The sequence below is a fragment of the Magnolia sinica genome, chromosome 10 (assembly GCF_029962835.1).
Source record: "Magnolia sinica isolate HGM2019 chromosome 10, MsV1, whole genome shotgun sequence".
In the NCBI taxonomy this organism is placed as follows: domain Eukaryota; kingdom Viridiplantae; phylum Streptophyta; class Magnoliopsida; order Magnoliales; family Magnoliaceae; genus Magnolia; species Magnolia sinica.
The window spans coordinates 36,161,635-36,168,834 of record NC_080582.1 but is presented as its reverse complement, the minus strand read 5'-3'; positions in this window follow the sequence as shown (position 1 = coordinate 36,168,834).

Here is a 7,200-nt window from a genome sequence, read left to right as displayed (position 1 = left end):
TCTTAAGTTTCTAATTACACACTTCACAATTACTCCCTTTAATTTCAGATTTAGATTCATATCCTTTTCTAGTTCTACTTCTAGTTGCTTTCAGAATACACACAAGATTAGTCCATGTGGATTCGACCTCGGTTTCACCGAGATTATTACTCCATTGCACCCTACACTTGGGGTTGTGAACAGTTCACCTATGTAGATCTTTAGAATTAATGAGGTTCCATAAGTTAAAAAAGAACTCATTGAAATGTGCTTTTGGGGTATCGACTGACAATTTTTTAGGTTTTTTAGTATACCCAAGAGGAATTGAGGTTGATCAAAATAAGGCTCAGGCCGTGATAAATATATGGCCTCTAGTAATAAAGCTGAACTATAAAGATTTCTAGGTCATGTTAATTTTCTGAGACGATTTATATCTAACTATGGAGGAAAAACTAATGTCTTTTCTCCTTTCCTAAAATTGAAACAGGGAACCGAATTTGTGTACAAAGTGGAGCACTAGTTGACTTTTGACATGATTAAGGAATATTTAATGAAGCCACATGTACTTATGCCACCCATAAAAAATCGACTGCTCAAATTATATATTGCAGCATCAATTGAGTCGGCTGGACCTCTCCTCGTGCAAGATGACAACATGTGAAAGGAAAGACTAGTTTATTACTTGAATAGAACATTATTGGACATGTAGAGAAGATATTTAACCATAGAAAAGTTATGTTTATCATTATACTTTATGGCCACTAAATTATGGCATTACTTGTTAGCTAAAAGAGTAAATGTAATAGCTATGACTAATCTAGTAAAGTATACGTTGAACTAGCCAATCCTTAGCTGCCGAATTAGTAAATGGGTGCTGGCATTGTCTGATTTTGATTTACACTACATACCACAAAAATCAGTTAAAGGGTGAGCCATAGCTTAATTTTTAGCTGATTATCCTTCAGATATTGAGGAACAGAATCCCCAAGACATCTTGGACTTACATTATGTGCAACTCATAGCATGGAAGTTGATTTTTGATGGATAGAGAACACACGAGATGTCTAGGGTAGGGATCATATTAATTGCTCCTAATAGAAATCAGCAAGAGTTCGCATTCCAATTAGAATTTGAATGTACCAACAATCAAGCTGAATACAAGGCTATGATAATTGACTTAAATTTGTTATTGGAATTACAGGTATAGAATGTGATGATAATTGGAGACTCACAGTTGGTGATAAACCAAATGGCAGGAACCTTCAAATGCACTAGTCCATCATTGTTACCATACTATGCTCTAACAATTTAGATTCTGGATCAGTTTGAGGAAGTCGAACTGATGCACGTCATAAGAGATTACAATGCTAATGCTAATGAAATGGCGCAGCTAGCAGTAGGCTTTGAGGTATGGAAAGGATCGACTGGTCGATTGATTACGGTCCAAAGAAGATACCTACCTTCTGTCATTCAAAGAGAGGGTGTTATGGATGTCTGCCAAGTAGATTTAAAAGAAGAATATTAGAGAACTCTACTCATGAGGTACCTGCAGAATCTGCGAGATAAGATTGACAGGGTATACGAAGATCAACCGCCAATTATGTAATGTTCGACCACGAATTGTGCCAAAATTAGGTTGATGGAGTGTTGCTTCATTGCTTATCTAAAAAGGAAGCTATGACAGTCATGGAAGGGGTACATGAAGGCATGTGCGGGGCTCATCAAGCAAGAAGAACGATGAGGTTTATGCTAAGATGCTTGGCTATTTCTAGCCAGAAATGATGACCGATTGCATTTGGTACTCAAAAGGCTGTGAAGCTTATCAAAAGAATGGTCTGGTTCATCATGTAACTGCAATCAAATTACATTCCATAGTAAAGCCATGGTCATTCAGAGGTTGGGCAATCGATCTAATCGATCAGAGTCATCCACCTTCAACCCAAATGGACACGTTTATCATAGTAGCCACCGATTATTTTCTTAAGTGGGTGGAAGCAAAGCCCATGATGAAATTCGATCATGAAGAAATCATTAGTTTCATTGAAACCAATATTATCCATCGATTTGAGGTGCCAAAGTCCATTACTATAGATCGAGGAACAACCTTTTCTGCTAAAGAAGTGCGGGTGATGGCCAACCAATACTGCATAAAAATAGTATATTCGACCCCATATTACGCTTAGGTGAACGTTCAGGCCAAGGCTAGTAACAAGGTAATAAAAAATATTTTGTGAAAATGATATGAGAAAATATGATGGCATGACACATCAAGCTATCTGAGACCTGATGGGCTTTCAAAGTATCACCCTGAACAAGCACTGGAATCAGTCCATTTGCATTGACTTATGGACATGATGTAGTTCTTCCCTTGGAGATTTCGCTCCCATCCCTATGGATTGCATATCAATTTCAGTTAACCCCTCTCGAATTTACAAAAGCAATGCTGGTTGAGCTTGAAGACCTGGATGAGGTCTGTGTTAGAGCTCTAGATTTGATTATGGCTAATAAAGCAGCCGTGGCACAGGCCTATAAAAGAAGAGTAAAAGGAAAATCTCTTGGTGAGGGCGACATGGTCTGGAAAATCGTCTTACCTGTCGGTCAGAAAGACCGAACATTAGGTAAATGGTCACTTACATGGGAAGGACCATACATCATAGTTTAAGTGCTTAAAGGGGAGCTTACGTTTTGAAGGATGTAGACGGAAATATTTTAAGAATCGGGCTAAATTAAACAAGCAGAATAGATATTTCATTCATATAAAATCCTAAATAAGGATTAGGTAGTTATATTAGATGAGCATTTTAATAAAGCCCTACATAACAACATGGGTAGAAGAAAATTTTTTAACAGGATTACAGATAGGTTTCTTTGAGTTCTTCAAATCTCATCATGGCTACAGTTTTTGTCTCCATCATCGTGTGTCGCCTTTCTATCCATGAAGAATATTGGCCCATGAGCGCTACAGAGGAGAGTTCAACATAAGCAAGATGCCCATTGAGGACTTCTTGTTCCTGCTCAGCAGACCTCATCTCCACCTTATTCGATTCAAGAGGATCCCAACAAAATGTTATTTGAGACTCGATGAAAGTAATCTATTCCTCGCTCTTGGGTGGATCTCGGTTCGTGTAAATTTGACGGGTTTGAACCAAGTCAATGGCCAAATTGTTATGCACAAGCTTCATTATCTGTAATATTTCCCTATTGAAATTTTGTTCGTAGGTCCAAAGTAACTGGTTTTGCCATGTTGTTTCCTGACAATTGGCAAAGCTCTGCATTCAGCACTAAGAGACGGTAGTCGAGATAAAAAAATAGTACAATGAGTGAGCTCTCGTCGGCTGCTGCATATTCCTTCCCAAGTTGTTGAAGGTCTGAAAGGATATCTACAATCTCTTGAAAAGTCTAATTGGTAGTGTTTCAGAGTAAAAAAGAAGGTCATGCAAGGGAGAGCATGAGAAGGAGTGTATTCCTTCTGAGAGTATTCTTGAAAGGAGATCCATTAAAAGTTGAAATAATAATAACAAAAGCCTTGATTTAAGCTAGTTCGTGGAATAGTTTGAACCCAGGTATGGTTTTATAGGCAAGATACAACAGTCAAGGATGATGTGACGATTGAGGTCTTAAGATTGAATAAGTCATTCTCAAGTTTATATCACTGCCATCGCACTCTGAACGTGACAAGTATGGTCAAAGTGCAATAAAATATACATACTATGGTGTATTGACCAAGCCAACTATTGAAGTACTAGTTTAAAGATACCTCTGACCATTCATATTTTATTTATAATTGAATTTATATAAACATAAGAGCGGTCGATTAAACATATAAGGCCATTAGATATAAGTTGATTCAGATGAAGAAGGGGAAGAACATGATGAGGAAGAGAAGTAAGATGAGAATTATCGATGAGCCAGTTTGAGATCCCGAAATCTCTTAGCAACCTCGATTTTTGTTTCCCTTGTCGTATTCCTCCTCTTCGTCTAAGAAACTTGTTGGCTTACAAGCTTTGTAGAGGTACGTTCAAAGTAAGCCCAACGCCGATCGATAGACGCCTGCTCCATTTTGACCGCTCACTTTTTAGTTTCATTGGACATTGCCTGGGCCTAAATGAACATAGCCAGTTCAGTGCTCTCTAGCCAATCACAATGGGGGTAAAGCCGGTCAGTGTCGGATAGGTTGTCTTAGAGATTGTCATGTGCGTGCCTTAGCGTCCGCAACATCTTCTTGTTAAAGCTATGCTCACGAGTCAAACACAAGTTGTTATTCTAGGCAGCTTCATAACGAGTAGATAGAGAGCCCCACATTCAGTGAAAAGGGTACAAGTGTGATAGAGTGCCAAACATTACTCAATTTCTTTATCCACCTTGAGGAAGTCATCCCCAAGTTGCCGGAGTTCAGAAATGATTTTTAGAGTCACTTGATGAGGCCGTTGATTCTCAAGGAGATCATTAACATCCCTATGAAAAGGAAAGAGATCGCTTGGGAAGGAAGAGCGTGAAAGGATTTGATGCCTTCATCGAATATGTCCTGATAATCTTGATCGACAATGCGAAGAAATTCATCTCTAGTGGAATCATTAAAGTAAGAAATTTGCTTCAAAACTGGTTTTTGAAGGAAAATCGGAATTTAAGTGTCATTTGTAGAGGGTAGAAACCTAGTAATTAATGTGCATGGGATACGGTATGCGTTTTCTTATTCAAGGTGAGGTGAACTATTTACCAAGAATATGGGAATGTAGTGAAGTAAATGTAAATTTTGAAAAAAGTGGGATGCCACTATTGTGAGTAAGGTAAGGCATACATGTGTAATGACCCGAAAAATTTCGTGCAAAGACCCGAGTTCTACCTCTAATTCTTGAGAAGTTAATTATGGGTTAATTAGCGCTAAGCTTGATTGCTTGTGAAATTAGCATCAATCACTTTAAATTTGATCTGCAGGACTCAAAACCTGTAGAATCGTTAGCGCTATGTTACTCTGAAATCTGGGATTCAATGCTAAATCCAGTTGCTCTCGAGAATTTTTGAAAACTTTGTATCGGACCTGGACTGCACGTCGAAAGTCCGATAGCGTTGATCTTAGATAGTTATGGTCACCTTGTTGGTCTTGACCATCACCTCAAAAATCAAGTCCAGATGATGTCCTGGGTCGATTTATTTGAGTCCGGAGTAAAGAGTGTGAGAACGGTGAGAAATTAAGTATGATTTATGAAATTTGAGTCGTGTCGCTTGCGCGACAATTTTAAGCAATCTGACCGTTGGATTCTGACCCAATTTCACCTTCGGATTAGGGAAGGTGGCCCAGGCATCTCATGGTGCTTGTGGACCTGATCGAGTTTCGGTGACCGTTGAATTGAATTGGTCTGCCACGACCGATCTGTAAATCCGATCGGTACGAAAACTCAGTCTGACCTAGATCCATGGTCAGTGAGCTTAAGTCCGACTGCACGTGGAAGAAGGACCACCGGAAGTGCTTCGTTGGATCAAGAGAAGCCTGTTTTGGTTATAACATAAGTATACCTTGGCCTTGGGGCTATTTTCATCAATGTTAGGCCTATATATAGACCTTAAAACCCTCACTCTCTATGCCATACGAATCTCCTAAACCCTAGCTAAGAGAGAGAGAGGAAAAGAGAGAGTAAGTGAGAGAGAAGTTGGTGAATCATTTGGGATTCTTTCTTGTTTCCCTACATCCTTAAACTATCACTTCTAAATCGTTATTCCGGCGATTCTAAGTTCATCCTTGGGTAAGCTAATCTAACCCTAATCTGTTTTAGAGCTTAGAATAGTCTATGTGTTGATGTAGCTCATTTCTATTCTTGCCTTAGGTTATCTAGTCGCCGTTGACGAAGACTTATTGTCTGAATCAGTTCTGTGCGTTCTTTCTGGTTTAAGGTGCGGACTATATTCGTATAGGTTATGGTTTTCAAGGCTTTCAATGTCAGATAATGATTTATTATTGTTGTGGGTGTAATTTCACGTGCCAAATGCGATGTTTATATTGCGTTCCTGATATATATGGGTTATGTTGAGATTTGTGTATTCTATGTGTATGTAGAAAGTACCGTATACGTACGAAATATGAACCTGTGTTTGCCATGATTAATTGTCGTATACTTGTGCTAGTTGTATGTGTGTCAACTCCTTGGCGAAAGGAATTGTCCAAATGTGTGTTCTCACCAACATACGTCATATATGTTGGAATATGTAGTCTAAGTGTTTGTAAAAATGTCTAAATGATCTTATGTGTAATATATTATCCTATTTGTGAGCGTTGAGAAGAGATTCTCAACTCTCCTATTGGTGTGTATGATTTCTTATATTCAATTTACATTCTTTGTTCTTTAAGTTCAAGCACTACTTATGTTGAAATCCATGTTAAGTTGATATTCTTCAAATGCTCACATACTGTATGATTTGAATTATTGTTCCATTACTGTTTAAGTGTTGATATGAATATCTGTTGTACTGAAATATGTTTGGGACTATGGAATAGTCCAGGAAATCGGTAACAGACTTTGAGCTCGTGGTCGAGGTTGCTTTCGCCACGAGAGACATGTTTGATGAACCCAAGTCGTATTAGGGTTGTCGGCAGTGGTTTGGCCACACGGAGTGTTTGTGCACTCTATGTCGTTCAACTCAACGTGCGCTCGTGTTAGTCGAGTTCGTTAAGTAACCCAATTATCCTGATGTATATTAACCATGTATGGACACTATTGGTTGAATCTAGGGTACCAAACTTACCGATGAAATTCTGTTAACCGTTGTACCTTGATCTGCTAAGACTCATGAGCCGGACATGGTGGTATGGGACACCGTGGTCGAGCTGTCGGCCTACACTGGGGGGATGAGCCCCCCCGTAGTGACTAGTGAACACCCCAGACTCATGAGCCCATTATGGTGGTATGGGACACTATATTCGCGCTGTCGGCCTACATTGATTGGTGACGAGCCCTTTGTAGTGACCTCGAGCATACCTTGATAATGCAGTAAGGCGATGAGCCTTAGAGTAGTAACTAAGGTATGATAGGCGTGATTGATTGGTGATGAACCCTTTGCAGCGACCTAGAACCATATGATCGTGTGAGATTGCCTAGGACTGACGACCCTAGAATGGATCACTGTGTGGAAATTGATATGAGGAAGGTACCTTAGCTTCCCAATCCTGCTGTATGAAAAGGATTAATAACAACTTGGTAATCATATTCATCCACCGCATTGCATGTG